The 17688-nt window shown below is 41.9% G+C and overlaps 1 protein-coding gene across 1 annotated transcript in view; it reads left to right on the forward strand.

The window, feature by feature from the left end:
• Positions 1–14831: 14831 nt before the first annotated feature.
• The window catches only part of LOC132832211 (G-protein coupled receptor family C group 6 member A-like), a 29407-nt gene continuing 26550 nt past the window's right edge, over positions 14832–17688 (forward strand). The window contains exon 1 of the mRNA XM_060850013.1: positions 14832–14859. The gene's annotated coding sequence lies outside the window, so the exon portion shown is untranslated. The remainder of the gene's footprint in view (positions 14860–17688) is intronic.

Here is a 17688-nt window from a genome sequence, read left to right on the forward strand (position 1 = left end):
ACTTCCTTGGATATATTTCCGGGAATACCCTTCCTAAGTATAGCTGTGAAGCTATTTCTTATCAAAAGTGCCATGCCCACTCCTCCTCCTCTCTTGCCTCCCTTTCTATCCTTCCTGTAGCATTTGTATCCTGGAACATTAAGCTGCCAGTCCTGTCCATTCCTGAGCCGTGTTTCGGTAATTGCTATGATATCCCAGTCTCATGTTCCTAACCATGCCCTGAGTTCATCTGCCTTCGCTGTTAGGCCTCTTGCATTGAAATAAATGCAGTTTAATGTATCACTTCTACCTTGTTCTCTGCTTTGTTCTTGCCTGCCTGACTGTTTGACTCACTTCTTTTCTCAACTGTCCCAGTCTCAGTTTGATCTCTTTCCTTAGTACCTCCCTGGGTCCCACCATCCCTCCTTACTAGTTTAAATCCTCCCAAGCAACTCTCACAAATTTCCCTGCCAGTATATTAGTCCCCTTCCAATTCACACGCAATCCATCCTTCTTGGACAGGTCACTTCTACCCCAGAAGAGATTCCAATTATCCAAAAATGTGAACCCTTCTCCCATACACCAGCTCCTCAGCCATGTATTCCTCTGCTATATCCTCTTATTCCTACTATCACTAGCCCATAGCACCGAGAGTAATCCAGATATTACAACCCTCGAGGACCATTTTTTAAAATTCCTGCCCAACTTTCTATATTCTCCCTTCAGAATCACATCCTTTTCCTTTCCTATGTCATTGATACCAATGTGTCCCTCTCCCCTTTGAGAACATTCTGCACCTTCTCTAAGACATCCTTGATCCTGGAACCAGGGAGGCAACAAATCATTCTGATTTTTCGCTGCTGGCCGCAGACATATCTGTCTGTGCCCTGACTGGAGAGTCCTCTAAAACACAACTGATTGCTTGGAACCTAACATACCTCTCATTTCATCAAAGCCTGTATTGATACCAGAAACTTGGCTGTTCATGTTACATTCCCCTGAAGGTCCATCACCCCCTACATTTTCCATAACAGCATACTTGTTTGAGATAGGGATAGCCACAGAAGACACCTACATTTCCTGTCCTAATTCTCCTACCTTTCCTGGAGTTAACACATCTACCTAAATGTATCTGCAGCTTTTCTCTCTTTCTATGACTGCCATCCATCACACCCCCTTGCTCTTGTGAATTCCTCCTTACCTCTTACTGTCGCTCCAAATGATCCATTCGATCTGACAGAATTTGCAACCAACAACATTTATTGCAGATATAATCCTCAGTAAACCTCAAACTCTCCCGAAACTCCCACATCCAACAACAAGAGAATATTGCTCTAGCAAAGGTCATTTTGCTCCTTCCAGAAAAAAGCACCATCTTATTGTTCTATAAAACACTGCTCCAAGCTAACTTAATACGTATGGCTTATATTTTTAAAATTTAATCAAGAGACAGATCCCAATAATAAACATATAAACAAGAAAGAAACCACTCTACTCACTAATGTAGATTTACAGCCAGACTATACTTAAAACTATTCACTTGTCTGTTTCTGTGCCATGACCTCTCCCAAAAAGGTTCCTCCAAGATCAGTTGTTAATTTCACTGTTTGTTAAGTTTTCCTTGACACACTCTGGAGTCCAGCGATATATAAATTCAAACAGCAAAGTCAGTAACTACACAGATTCACTGCTGAGTCCGTTAGCAGTGTGGGTTTCTATCTCTCTCTCCCTTACAGACCATGTGCTTGCTGCTTTTGTCTGTCTGTCTCCCTTTTAAAAGTGCCATGGTTTTGACTTCTTTTTCTCCAAAATTACAAAACCATGCAAAAGCAAATGAAACAGTAATTGCTACTCCTGGAATTAAACGAAATCACCTCCAACACCTAAAATACTTCAAAAAAGAAGCAGCCTGTTACAATCAGAAATTTTTCCCATCCATCCACTTGGATTACCTAGTATCCTTCCTCGTTCAAAGAGCTCTCCAACGGTACCATGTGATCTTTCCATGACTCGTTAAAGATCACAACATCATCCAGATAAACTACACAATTTGTTAATCTGGCCACAACTCTGTTCGTCAGTGTTTGGAATGTGGCTGGTGTGTTCTTCATTCCAAAGGGCATCACTTTGAATTGATATAGACCATTTGGGGTTACAAATGCAGAAACCTCTTCTCCTTTCTCTGATAAATGTACCTGTCAATAACCATGCAGTAAGTCAAACTTCGTGACGTAAATAGCTTGATGACCTTTCTCTATACAGTCCTCCAATCGTGGTATGGGGTATGTGTCTGATTTAGTTACAGCGTTGACCTGCCAATAGTTCACACAAAATTGTTTAGTCCTGTCAAGTCTGGGAACTACCATGATTGACGAACTCTACTCACTCTGACACGGTTCAATGATATCTTTTTTGAGCATTGCATCCACTTCCTTCTGGACATGTGTGGTTTTGAAAGGATTAAGTCGGTAGGTGTACTGTTTTATTGGAACAGCATTCCCTACTTCTACTTTATTCCTTATGGGAATTGGCAAGAAAGCTGCTGGTTTTATTACTGCCTGTGGCTTACCTACCATTGGGCACATATGACATGTACGGCAAACTTTAACCACATCTTTGTGCATTCCAAGCCAATAGAAATGTTTTTGTTTCTTAGCCTGAGTCTTCCTTACATCTATGTGACCTCTAATGGTAATTCATGTGTTACCCATAATACTGTATGCTACCAGCAACACAATCTGGTGCACTTCCACCCATTTCTCCTCTGCACTAACCTGCTGTGGTCTCCATTTTAGTCTTAAGGTTCTATCTTTAAGATAATAACCCTCGGGAATACATTCGATTCCTTTTCTCAGTAAGCATCAACACACATATATATATCTTTTGTTGCCTTGTCTTTCTGTTGTAAGTCCATTAGCCTTTCAGGACTAAACACTTCCGCTTGACACTCTACCTGTTAAGGTTTGTCCTGCACTGTTATGTCAAACAGGCTGTCAATTAAGTGAACCTCAAGTCTGTGATCTTTTTCTTTTTTTGTTGTTGTGATTTATGATAGTGGGGTCTTGTTATAGCACAGCCTGAAAACAATCCAGGGTATTTTTCTCTTAACTCCTTAGTTCCCTGGTCTTCCTTTGGCTTCTCCACAAAAAAGAGTGTCACTCCCACCTTGGATCCTGCTAAATCGTTGCCAAGAACACATTGTACTCCTGGAACTGGCACTCCATCAATCTATCTCACTGTTACTTCCCCAGTCTTGAGGTGGGAGGGGTAGATGGCGGAGTCTTCAATATAATATAGTTATATATTTGATTGTATAATGAATTAGCAATGGAAAATAAAATAATTAGAGAAAGTATATCATGTAATGATTCTGAAGAGGTTACATTCATTTTACATTGGATCCATCTAGTCTATTGATGTGATACACAGTCTGTGGGTGGAAATAAAAAAGTTCTACTCTAGCTTTCAGAGGGAACATATGTGTCTATTTCATGTCCTCATAATAATGCCTGACAAAACATATTTGTACTTATTGCATTCATGCAATAAACCTTCTTGTTATCTAAGAACAATACATCTTTTGAATCACTTTGTGTGGAGCATAGTCTAACATAGATAGGCCCACTCAAAGCAAAGGTAAAGGAGGATGGGGAGCAGTGAACTATCTCAAACAACCTTTACCCAGAGTACCACATACGGACAAAGGTCGCAAATACCATAAGGCACTGAGTGTGGTCTTCTGGTGAAAAACTACAATCATTTAACAATCTGCACATATCTTGATGTATAGCTATTTTCAGTCTCACTTGTGAATTTTTAAATTATTATTGGAACACTAAAGTCTAAATCAATGACAAACATGACACCTAGAAATGAATCCTGCAGAAATCTATTTGCAATAGCCTCCCAGTCACAAACATACTATTACTGAGCCAATTTTTGCTCCAAGCATTTTAGGAATTCAATGCCCTCTATATCTTTTACATGGATGTATTCAAGTTAATGTTGGCATTAAATTTGTTTCTGATCCTTTTCTTGCACAATAAATTTGCTCTTCTATTTCCTTCTGTCTGTAAGATTTTATCAGAGGTGACACATAGCCTGTAGGTGTAAACAAGGAGCTCTACTCTCATTTTTAGGGGGAACAGATGTATCTAAGTCAGCTTCCTTGGGCCCTCATAATAATGTCCAACCAAATATATTTATACTTATTGTATCCATACAATAAACCTTCTTGTTATCAAAGATTAATGCATTTTGTGAAGACAGTTAATGGTTGGGCACAGTCTAACAGTAGATAGATCCAAGGCAAAGCCAAGGCAAAGACTCTGCCTAACCTCTGTTCTTCAATTCAACTCAAGTGGCCTCATTTGGTGATTGCACCTCACAGCTAGAATTATTTTTCGAACTAATATTGTGGGTCTTTTGTTAATCCCGCTCCTTATCTCAGCTAAAATGGCTGGACCCAGGAATGCAGAGTTTGCAGTTTTGTTTTTCTCCATGCCATGTTTCAGGTACAGGTGTGTCATCACCTTTTATTTCATCTCTGCTATCAGGAGAGTGCGAGACTCATCTCATCACTGAAACAATGTCAAGAATTTCCAGCAAAGGTGATAGTTTAAGAATGCTGATCTTCAGGCTGGAGGTATGAAAACCATGTTTTTTTGCTAACTTCTACATGCAACTGCACAAAATATTTGATGATTTGAATGCAGAAATTGAGCAATTGGCTAAGATTTAATTCTCGTCAGAAGACATGGCTATCGAGTCACCCAGACTATTTTTGCCTGTAGGAGGAATAAGCAAAAAGGAAAAGAAGGTGAGATACCATTCTTAAAAGGGATACAGTCAGTACATTAGTAAGACAAGATCTTAGAATGAAGGATGATAAGAATCAAAAACCAAAGAACTGCTGAAGCTGGAAATCAGAGGCACAAACATAAGTTGCTCAGAAAACTCAGCCAGTCTGGCAGCACCTATGAAGAGAAAGCAGAGTGAATGTTTCAGGTCCAGTGACCTAGGATAAGGTTGGCAAATATGCTGAAGATGGGGTGGGGGGAAGAGTAGATGATAGATAGAGATGGAGCCCAGCGGGAGAGATCAACACAAAGGAATGGGTAAAGGTCAGCCTGGGAGAATCAATAGCTGCTAATTGGGATCATTGCAATTGTTGTAGTAGCAGCCCATGTCATAACAAGGCCTGGTGTGTTGGGATTGAGGTAGGGACATGGGAGAATATGCTCGGGCCTTAAAATGGTTAAACTTGATACTGAGTCCCGAAGGCTGCAGGGTCCCCTAATGGAAAATGAGGTGCTATTCTTCCAGCTTGTACTGACCCTCCATCAGGATCATCTTAGGGCGCTCTGCTTCTTAATGATAAAAAGGTCATAAACATCCCTATCCACCGTCTGTCTGAGCTTGTCCTGACTTTGAACAATTTCTCCTTTAATTCTGTTCTAAGGATGGGTCACGAGACCAGTAACATTAATGCTGATTTCTCTCCACACTTGCTGCCAGACCTGCTGAGATTTTCCAACAATTTCTGGTTTTGTTTCAGATTTCCAGCATCTGCAATTCTTTCATTTTTTTCACCCTTCACCACCTCTCACTTTCTTAAAGGTGTGGCTATCCTCGTGGGCCCTAGTTGTGCTTGTGGGTTTGTGGAGTATATGGAAAATTCTTTGTTCCAATCCAACTCCAGACCCCAACCACAAATCTTTCTCTGGTATATCAATGATAAAACCGGTGCTGCTTTTCTGTCTTGGCCGGAATTGGGAAATTTAACCTAATTTGCTTCCAATTTCCACCCTGCTCTCACCTTCACCTGGTCCATCTCTGACTCCTCCTTTTCCTTCCAAACATCTCCATTTTTATTTCTGGGGAGAGGCTGGCCAGCAAGAACCACACAAACCCCCAATGACTCCCACAGATACTGTGACTCTGACCTCGCACTCTCCTTCCTGTAAAGACTTTATTTCTCTCAGTTTCTCTGTCTCTATTGCATCTGTTCCAATGATGCCATCCTCTACAAGGGGGCCTCCAAAACGTCAAGTAGCTTCTTCCTCAACAGAAGACTGCCCACCACCATGGCAGATAGGGTCCTCAGCATGTCTGGCATTTGTCCTGCATTTCAGCCCTTACGCCTTGTCTTCCCTATCAAGGGTCCCCCTTATCCTCACCTACCATCCCACCAGCACCCACATCCATAGGATGAGTAGACACCATTTTCACCAGGTCAGCCTTCCTCAGGGAACATTCTCTCCAGGACACCCAGAATGAGTCACCACAGAAATTCACCAAAAAGCCTAAGACAGCATCTTCCAAGCCTACAACCACTTCCATCTAGAATAATAAGGACAACAGATACATGAAAAAACTCACCACCTGTAAATTTCCACCCCCCTCCGCAAGCCACTCACCATCCTGACTTGGAAGTATATCATGAATCCTTCATGGTCACCGGGTCAAAATTATGGAATTCCCTCTCTAACGGGATTATGAATCAACGTACAGCATATGGACTGTAGCTCACCAACATCTTCTCTAGGACAACTAGGAACAAGCAATAAATGCTGGCATAGCCAGCAATGCCCACATTCCACAAGCGATTACAAGAAGCCCTTTCAGGCAGTGAGTTCCAGATTCTCACCATCCTCTGAGCCAAAAAAATAATTTCTCTCAAATCTCCTCTTATGCTCCTTCCTCTTACCTTAAATTTATGCCTTGGAGTTATCCAGTTATGGAAGAAATGGCTGTTCATCCACCCGAACATATGCACCTCTGTCATGGCCCCTCTCAAATCTTTCTATTCCAAGGAAAATAACCCTAACCTCTCAGAGGAAAGTTGCAGCAGCCAAATTCATTACATCACAGTTGGCTGCATGACAGAGAAGGAATAAGTGTGGGAGGATTTAGTAATAGAGGATTCAATAATAAGGGGATTATTATGTGGCCACAAAAAAGACTCCAAGATGGTGTATTATTTCCTGGGTGCTGGAAACAAAAACAGAAATTGCCGGAACATCTCAGTGGGTCTGACAGCGTCTGTGCAGAGACATCAGAGCAAACGTTTCGGATCCAGTGACCTTGGTCCAGTCACACACATCGATATAAGCTAATATGACATGATTACGGAGATGTGGCTGAAGGGTGGTCAGGGATGGGTGCCGAATATCCGGGAGTATTCTGCAGGAACAGACAAAAAAGTAAAAGGAAGTGGAGTAGCATTTCTAGTTAAAAGGGGCATTAACACAATCGTGAGGAAGGTCATTAGTGGAGTGGAATTTGTACGCGTAGAGCTTAAAAACATCAAGGGACAGAAAATGAGAGGTGGGAGGGTGGTTGTACATAGACCCCGAAACTGTAGCAGTAATGATGGAAAAAGCATTAAACAGTAAATTAGAGATGTAAGCGATAAAAGTGCAGCTTCAATTATAGTTGACATTAATCTGCATATAGGTTGGGTAAATCAAATTAGCCACATTATGTGGGCATGGGATATCTTTCTGGATTAATATGCTGAGGAACCAACTAGAAAACATGTCACCTTAGACTTGGTATTATATGAATAGAAAGGAGTAATCATCAATTCAGTTGTGTAAGATCCCTTATGGCCATAACATGATAGAATTCTTCACTTCAATGAAAAGTGATGTAGTTGAATCTGAAATAAGGATCCTGAATGTAAATAAAAGAAACTATGATGGTAAGATCTCTGAGCTGACTATGATAAATTGGGGAAAGCTACTGAAAGAAAGGCAGTGATTAAGAAATAGCAAACATTTTAAGAGTGCATGAAAGAACTGCAAATTAATTCCTGTTTGACACATTTTAAAAAATGGGAGGGGTGGTCTGACCATGGCTAACAAGGGAAATTAGGCACAGAATATAAAGGGACATCCAACTCGATGAAAAAAAACAGCAGAACTGAGAAATGGGAGTAGCAAAGGAGGACAAAGGGATTGATTAAGAGAGGGAAAATAGAACACAAGAATGAGCTTAGAGTAAACATACAAACTGATTACAAAAGCTGCTCTGTATATGTGAAGCAAAAAGGATTAATTACAACAAATGTAAGTTCCTTAGTCAGAAAAAGAAAGTTATAATGGGGAACAAACACACGGCAGACTAATTAAGAACACATTTCAGTCTATGTTCACAATGATGGCAGAAATAATGTCCTGAAAATGTCAGGTCTAGTGAGAGAGAGGAGCTGAAGTAAAGTAATATTAGCAGGAAAAGATGTTGGTGAAATTGATGGGATTAAAGGTCGATAAATCCCATTATAAAAAATGTAATGGCAGAGCATTTGGTAAATAGTGACAGGATTAAACAGAGGCAGCATGGATTTACAGAAGGGAAATCACACTCAACAAATCCACTGCAATTTTTCAAGAACAAATAGAGTTGATAAGGAAGAGCTTGTGCATACAGTTTACTGGAAATTTTAGAAGGCTTTCACATAGAGATTAGCATGTAAACTTAAATTGCATGGTCGAAGGGGAAGTATATTGACACAAATAGAGAGCTGTTTGACAGAGGGGAAGTAAAGAATAGAAAGAAAAGAGGCTTTTTTAACCCCCGGAGTAGCAGGAAGTTCCCTGCTTTTACTGTCTTATTATTCTTAGACTTGGAGGAATTTCAATTCCATATTTGATCCTCTATTTCTCCCTAACTGTTTTGGAGATATAATACACACCTAACAGCATTTCTGCCCTTGTGTGTTTTTTTTTATTTCCATCCATTTGACGATCCTTCCAAGATTTTTGACTCTGACTGTTCTCTTTAGAGTGTTGGAGATTAAGAGGTGTATAACATCTTGAGAGGCATGGATAGGGTGAATGCACACAGTCTTTTTCCCAGGGTTGGGGAATTGAGGACTAGAAGGCATCAATTTATGGTTAGAGGGGAAAGAATAAAAGGGAACCTGAGGGGCAATGTTTTTACACAGAGGGTGGTACACATGTGGAATGAGATGCCAGTGGAATTGGTTGAGGCGGGGACATCAACATTCAAAAGGCATTTGGACAAATTCATGGATAGGAAAGGATCAGAAGGACATGGGCCAAGTGCAGGGAAATGGGGTTAGTATGGACAGACATTTTGGTCAGTATGGACCAGTTTGGGCCAAAGGACTTGTCTCCGTGCAGTAGGGCTCTATGACTCTATATCAACTCACCTCGCTGCTTTAATTGATTAATTGATCAATATTGTGATTCCTCTTGCTCTTGTGTCCCTGTACCCCTTGCTATCTCTTCTGAATACCCTCTAAACAGATATGTTGAATTGCCAATCCTGACCATCTTTAAGGCAAGTTTTGGTTATAGATAAATCCCACATGTTTATCTGTGCCTCAGCTTGTCTACCTTATTTTTCCAGCTCCTTACCTTAAAAAATAGTTCCCTTAGCTTTGCTCACCCCATGTCTTTCTTATTTATTCCTGATGAAGGGCTTTTGCCCGAAACGTCGATTTTGCTGCTCGTTGGATGCTGCCTGAACTGCTGTGCACTTCCAGCACCACTGCTCCAGAACCAGGTCTTTCTTATCTAGTCTATGCTTCTTCTGCCTTCCAGACTCACTTGTGTTTCAACTTCTAATGCCATTGAATTCCTCACCCTTCTGAAATCATGTTAGGATCAAATCACCTGCCAATCTACTTTACATTCACCCCAAAAGTATTAGCAAACGCCCCCACAACGATGTTGCTTCCATTCTGTTCAGCTAGCTGGCTTTAGATTCTTAAAAATATTTTGATAAGGTTTCACACAAGGATTTAATAAATAAAATGATAGTGCATGGGATTGAGGAAATATGCTGGTGTGGTGAATCAATGAGAATTAATTGATTGACTGAAAGCAGAATGTAAGACTAAACAGATCATTCTCAGAGTAGCATTCTGTTACTGTAGTGTTTGTTACAAGGTCAGCCAGGTTGGGGCTGTTAATCTGGTCCAATCAGGGAGCCCTGGCTAACAGATAAGAACAGGGGTGTGTATACATTGGGTGTGGGTGTTTGCACTCCCTTTTTGATTTTCTCAAAAACCTCCTTCTCTGCATTTGGTTGTTCTTCAGTCCCACGCTCCTGATCTTCGGGCATCCGGTACTGAGGGGGGGGTGGTGTGGAGGGTCTGCTCCTGGGTCTGGCCAAACTGGCCATAAACAGGTCCAGGCAGCGGGCCGTGGAGGGGATTGTAAGAGTCAACTGCCTGTTCCTCTTCCGCGGTTACGTTAGAGCCCAGGTGTCTCTGGAAAAGGAGCACGCGGTGTCCACAGATACCCTGGAGTTGTTCAGGGAGAGGTGGGCACCACAGGAGTGCATTATTTCCCCCTCCAGCTCTATTTTGATTTAATCCCTGCCCTCCCCTTCACTGTTTGATCACACAGCATTGCCCTTTGATGTGAAGGGCACTGCTTGTCACTGGCCACTCAGGTATTTCTTTGCTTCCTGGTGGTGAAAACTGAATAAAGATATGTACACCTTGTGTCTTTCACTGTGTCTCACACCTGCACACACACAACATGGGTGCTGGGGAAAAAATAAGCATTACTGCTGTTAGGCGATAGTGTGAAAAAAATAAAAACATTTTAAAAAGAACAGGAGTGCCAGACATCCTGTTCACAATGAGAGCTGGCTCTGAGGGAGTTGCATAGTGTCAAGGACTCTGCACATGTAGATAAAGGTGACTTTGTGATGAGATACTGGCCTCTGTGGAGTTATTTCAGTTACTAGTGGGATACTATTAAGATCAGTCTCCAGTGTCCTAATCTAAGAAGATGATTGTAGCATTTCCAGATTCACTGATCACACCAAACTGGTGTGAGAAGTTGTGAGGAAAATAGAAGGAGGTTTCAAGAGAAGTTGGACAGGCTTCCTGAATGGGATAGAAGATGGTAGGTAGAATATAATATGAAAAAGAATGAGGTTATTCACTTTGGTGTAAGAAAACTGAAAGGCAGAATATTTTTTAAATGGTGAATTTTTGGGAGGTGTGCATGTTAGCCATGCTCTAACTGAGCAGCAGAGCAGGTTTGATAGGCTGAATGTCCTCCTCATGCTTCTATGATCTGAATGCGGCTGAAATGCTTGACCTGCCACCGTGATGCTGGTATGAAAGGAGAAAAATGTATAAATGTATTAACATATTTTTCAAATTGTTTTTCTATAACAAGAGTTCTACCACAGAGAAATAGTACAGATTATTTTATGACTAAATAATATTAATGGAATTCTTGTTTATTAAAGTTAAACTTTCCCTGTTTAGTAAATAAAACTGTTTTTAGAATAGACATACATATGATTAGGTTCGATTAGATTCCCTATAGTGTGAAAAGAATATGATTAAGAAATGGTTGGAGAGATATGGTCCAAACACAGGTAGATGGGATTAGTTTAGTTTGGGACTATGGTCAGCATTGGTTGGACTGAAGGGTCTGTCAGCGTGCTGTATGACTCTATGATGATGCAGAAACATCTGGAATCAATACTTAAAAATAAACAAATATGGAGTGATTCATTTTTCTGGGAAGAACATGCAGAGGTAAGATAAAATAAAGAGCCCACTCTGAAGGAAGTGCAGGAGCAGAAGTTTCTGGGTGTGTATGTTTACGTCATTGAAGGTGGCAGGACAGGTTGAGAGAGTGGTAAATTTGGAATACAGTTTCTTAGGCTTTAGTTAATGAGGACTTAGAGTACAAGATCAACTAGCTTAACTTGTATAATGCAAGTTGAGCCTTAAACGGATTTAAGCATGCAGGGTAGACACTGTACTTCAGCAAGGATATGAAGCATTGGAGAGAGTGCAGAAAAGGTCCATGAGAATGGTTTCAGGGATGAAAAACTTTAGCGAGACAGATAAAATCAAGACACTAGAATGCTTATCCATGGAAAAGAGAAGTTGGAGAGTTGATTTGGTCGGATTACTCAAAATTCTGAGGAGCCTGGACATAGTGGATATAGAGAAACAATTCCCTTTGGCAAGGGGATAGAGAATGAAAATGTACAGATTTATGATAACTGGTGAATTGAAACATAAGCAACATGAAAACAAAATTATGCAGCTAGTGGTTAAGGTCTGGTATACATTGATCTGAAACAGTGTTGGAAGAAGACTCAATTGGTGAATTCGAAAAGGAATAATGTGCACAATGACAGGGAGAAGTGCATTTGGAGACATGCATGATAGGACAAATGGCATTGTACTGCACTGGGAACATTCTCAATTCTGTTGTTGAAGGCAGCTGAAAATTTGGTATAAAATTATTCTTTAATGACCACAGCTATTGCAAACCTGAAGAGAGCTGAAAAATGTGTTGCTGAAAAATGTGTTGCTGGAAAAGCGCAGCAGGTCAGGCAGCATCCAAAGAGCAGGAGCCATTCCTGAAGAAGGGCTCATGCCCGAAACGTCGATTCTCCTGCTCTTTGGATGCTGCCTGACCTGCTGCGCTTTTCCAGCAATATATTTTTCAGCTCTGATCTCCAGCATCTGCAGTCCTCACTTTCTCCTACAAGCCTGAAGAAAGGCCAACATCAGAAGGTGGTGAACAAAAGTGAGCGCAACTAACCAGATGCTTAAAACAAATCTGTGTCAGCAGTTTCTGTTAACCTTGGAAGTTAGGGTGTGGAAATAGAACAGAAGTTATTTAAATGAGTAATCCTTTGGTTGAACCATTTAGTTTTTAAGTTGGATCAAACAATCAGCTCATTAACAAATCATTCGAGCAACAGGGCCCCTAAATGTTAGTTGGAGGTTTCAGATGAGATGGAAGGGTATTAAAGGACCGGTCATGTAAATTATGTAGGCTACATGCCAAAACATGGGGAGGTTGTGCCACATGAACAGCATAAGACAATAGCTAAGGAAAATAGCTCAATATTCCATTGGGCATTTTATAACAAAGAAAATCATGACAGGGAAATAACCCAATGAGTCCAAGTCTGCCTCGGAAAAAATATGGATATGAAAGAGAATCTTCAGTACAGTGGTTGATGAAGAGAAACACTTAATGATTGATCTGTTCCAACACTTCTATGCTTTTGAGAAGGTGTGAGGCACTGAGAAGAAAAGAGAAAGAAAGTGGTTTACACACTTTCTGTCTGATCTGGACTGCTAGGGAAAAGTGAGGACTGCAGATGCTAGAGATCAGAGTTGAGAGTGTGGTGCTGGAAAAGCACAGCAAGTCAGGTGGCATCCAAGGAGCAGGAGAATCAATGTTTCAGGCATAAGCCCTTCATCAGGAATGATGCTTGTGGGCCGGAGGGGTGGGGTTGGGGTTGGGGGGAGCAAGGTAGCTGAGTATGCAATAGATGGATGAAGGTGAGGGAGAAGGTGATTAGTTGGAGAGGAGGGTATGGCAGATAAATGGGAAAGATGATGGACAGTTCAGGAGGGTGGTGCTGAGTTGGAGGCTTGGGACTGGGATAATGTGGGGGGATGGGAAATGAGGAAATTGGTGAAATCCACATTGATCCCGTGTGGTTGCAGGGATGAGGCAGAAGACGAGACGTTCTTCCTCCAGGCATCGGGTGGTAAGGGTTTGGCAATGGAGGAGGCCAAGGACCTGCATGCCCTTGGCAGAGCGGGAGGGGGAGTTGAAGTGTTCAGCCACATGGGGACCCTGCCACCACATGGGATCAATGTGGATTTCACCAGTTTCCTCATTTCCCCTCACCCCACACTATCCCAGTCCCAAGCCTCCAACTCAGCACTGCCTTCTTGACCTATCCATCTCCATTACCATGTATCCGCTCCACCCTCCTCACCAACCTATCACCTTCTTCCCCACTTTCATCACACTCTCACCTAACTTCCCTCCAACCCCATTTATCTCTCAGCCCCCGAGCCCACAAGCCCCATTCCTGATAAAGGGCTTCTGCCTGAAACATTGATTCTCCTGCTCCTTGAATACTGCATGACGTGCTGTGCTTTTCCCGTACCACACTCTCAATTCTGATCTGTACTGGTATTTGTTTTACTTGTCATTGGTCATAAGCTTTGGCTGGATAAATAGTGTGCTATGTGCTGCTTTCAACTTTATTAAACTCAACAGATGGAATCTTAAAGTGGAATATGTTGAGAAAGAATCGGGTGACAAGTACAATGAGACTTATCATGACTTCAAGATGACACGCTCCATCTGTTGCACTGTTCAGAAGTGGAACGGTGAGATTCTTCCTAGGAAGCAGTGAGTTATGAATAGACAGTCATTTTTGATCATTAACTGCCTTGTTAATAGCCTAAATTGCCTCGTAAACAAACAAAAATAGAAACAGCCACAGAAACTCAGCAGGTCTAGCAGCATCTGTGATGAGAAAGTAGAGGTAACATTTCAAGTTCATTGACCCTCATAGAATCACACAGTACGTAAGAATCACACAGTACGTCTGTACCACCAAAAATACACTGGACCTACAGCAGTCCCACTTTCCAGCAATGGGCCCATAAACTTGAATGTTATGACACTTCTGTTTTCTCTCCACAGATGCTGCCACACCTGCTGAGTTACTCCAGTAATTTCAGTTTGTTAGTTGCATATTTCCTGCATCCACAGCCCTCTGTTTAGTTTTGTTGCCTCATTAACATTCAGACTCCCAACTCACCAAGCTCAGCAAACAAGTTGGACGGCAAGAAAAATTGACAAGGAAACCAGAGTGAGCACCTGGCAGACTTAGCTCCCAGGTCATGTCCTGTTAAAAATCTCAGCGTACTCTCCATGGGCACCAGCCATACAAAACCCTACTTCCACAGACATTGGCATCTGACATGTGCCAATCGCCAAGAACCCTCATGGTACATTTCCGAAACAACTTCTGCACTTCAAAACTACACCTTGGGCTGCACTCGCAACTGTCGCTGTAACTACAAATCGAATCTGAGGTGGAAAGGTAAGTTGTGAGAGGGATACAAGCAATCTGCAGAGAGATGGATTGAGATAAATGCGAGTGCTGCATTTTGGGAAAGCAAATCTTAGCAGGACTTGACTTAATGGTAAGGTCCTAGGAAGTGTTGCTGAACAAAAAGACTTTGGAGTGCAGGTTCATAGCTCCTTGAAAGTGGAGTCACAGGTAGATAGGATAGTGAAGAAGGCATTTGGTGTGCTTTCCTTTTTTGGTCAGAGTATTGAGTATAGGAATTGGGAGGTCATGTTGCAACTGTACAGGGTATTGGTTAGGCCACTGTTGGAATATTGCATGCAATTCTGGTCTCCTTCCTATCGGAAAGATGTTCTGAAACTTAAAAGAGTTCAGAAAAGATTTACAAGGATGTTGCCAGGGTTGGAGTATTTGAGCTACAGGGAGAGGTTAAATAGACCAGGGCTGTTTTCCCTGCAGCGCAGAGGCTGAGGGGTGACGTTATAGAGGTTTATAAAATCAAAAGAGGCATGGATAGGATAATTAGACAAAGTCTTTTCCTTGGGATGGAGGAGTCCAGAACTAGAGGGCATAGATTTTGAGTGAAAGGGGAAAGATACAAAAGAAACCTAAGAGGCAACTTTTTCACGCAGATGGTGGTACGTGTATGGAAAGAGCTGCCAGAGGAAGTAGTGAAGGCTAGTACAATTGCAACATTTAAAAGGCATCTGGATAGCTATATGAATAGGAAAGGTTTGGAGGGATATGGGCCGGGTGCTGGCAGGTGCAACAAAATTGTGTTGAGATATCTGGTCGGCATGGACAAATTGGAAAGAAGGGTCTATTTCCATGCTGTACATCTCTATGAGTCTATAAATGGAGAAAAAGTTGGCAACAGCAGTGTAATGTGGGAAAATATGAAGTTGTTTATATTGGAAGGAAGAACCATAGAAGGAAAATTATTTAACTGGGGAAAAGCTGGAACAAAGAACAAAGAAAATGTACAGCCCAGAAACAGGCCCTTCGGCCCTCCAAGCCTGAGCCAATCCAAATCTACTGTCTAAACCTGTTGTCCATTTCCAAAGCATCTGTATCCCTCTGCTCTCCACCTACTCATGCATCTGTCCAGACACATCTTAAATGAATCTACCATGCTTGCCTCTACTACCTCTGCTGGCAACGTGTCCCAGACACCTACCACCCTCTGCATAAAGTACTTGCCACGTGTATCCCCCTTAAACATTTCACCTCTCACTTTGAAAGCATGACCTCTCATTATTGGCTCCTTCACCCTGGGAAAAAGCCTATCTCTATCTACCCTGTCTATACCCTTCATGATTTTGAAAACCTCAATCAGGTCCCCCCTCAATCTCCTTTTTTCTAATGAAAACAAACTTAACCTCACTAAAGTCCATGTATATGACATCAACAGCTCTTCCTTCACGTTTCAACTTGGTCCGCCTGGACCTTATGTACACTTCCCTTTTCCTCTTGGCTAGTCGTGCAATTTCTTCTGTCATCCACAGTCCACGAATCTTGCCTTTCCTATCCTTTGCCTTCAATGGGACATGCCTATCCTGCACTATCTCTAACCTATCTGTGAAAGCCTCCCACATTTCAAATGCAGACTTCCCTTCAAATAATTGTGTCGAATCCACATTTCCCGAATCTTGCTTAATTTTGATATAATTGGCCTTGGCCCAGTTTAATACTCTTTCCTTAAGACAACTCTCATCTTTGTCTATGAGTATTCTAAAACTTAGAGAATTGTGGTCACTGTTCCCAGAGAAATCCCCCACCGCAACTTCTACCACCTGACCTGGCTCGTTCCCCAACACCAGGTCCAATATGGTCTCTTCTCTTGCTGAACTATTGACATACTGCTCTAGAAAACTCTCCTGGACACTTCTTACAAATTCTACCCCATCCAGACCTCTGACGTTAAGTGTATCCCAGTCAATGTTGGGAAAATTAATATCTCCCATCACCACTACCCTATTGCCTCTTCATCTTTCCATAAGCTGTTTACCTATTTGTTCTTCTACCTTACACTCACTGTTGGGAGGTCTGTAATACAGGCCCAACAATGTAACTGCACCTTTCTTATTTCTCAACTCCACCCATAATGCCTCACTACTCAAGCCCACCATAGTGTCCTTCTTTAGCACAGCAGTGATATCATCCCTGACCAGCAATGCAACTCCATCTCTCCTTTTACTTCCCTCCATGTTCTGTCTGAAGCATCTACATCCTGGAACATTTAGTTGCCAATCACGCCCTTCCTTCAAACAAATCTTTGTGATTGCAATAATGTCATATTCCCAGGCACCAGTCCAAGCCCTAATTTCATCTGCCTTACCCACTATACTCCTCGCATTAAAGTATATGCACTTCAGGCCACCAGTTCTTTTGTGTTCATCTGCTCTCTACCTACTCTTCCCCTTATTAATGCTATTTTCATTATTCTTACAGTTTCCAGTTTCCACCTTGCTGTCTACTAATCTTCTCCTCTGGTTCCCAGCCCCCTGCCACAAGTACAAAGGGACTTGGGACTACATGTGCATTAAACACAGAAAGCTATCAGTACAAGTGCAGCAAATAATCAGGAAGGCTAATAGAATGATGGCCCTTATTTCTTCAGCACTCTTGATCTTTATTTCAAATCCCCAGCACTTCCAGTAGAAAATGAGCTGAGGTGGCCAAAAGAGAAAATGCTGGAAAATCTCAACAGGTCTGGCAGCATCTGTAGGGAGAGAAAAGAGCTGACGTTTCGAGTCTAACTGACTGCAAGAGCAGTACCGGGCAGACTGAGGTGGCTAACAACAAGGAGAGAGCCGGTAGCCCAAAGCAGTAATAGGGGTA

The sequence above is a fragment of the Hemiscyllium ocellatum genome, chromosome 3, assembly GCF_020745735.1.
Source record: "Hemiscyllium ocellatum isolate sHemOce1 chromosome 3, sHemOce1.pat.X.cur, whole genome shotgun sequence".
NCBI classification, from domain to species: Eukaryota; Metazoa; Chordata; class Chondrichthyes; order Orectolobiformes; family Hemiscylliidae; genus Hemiscyllium; species Hemiscyllium ocellatum.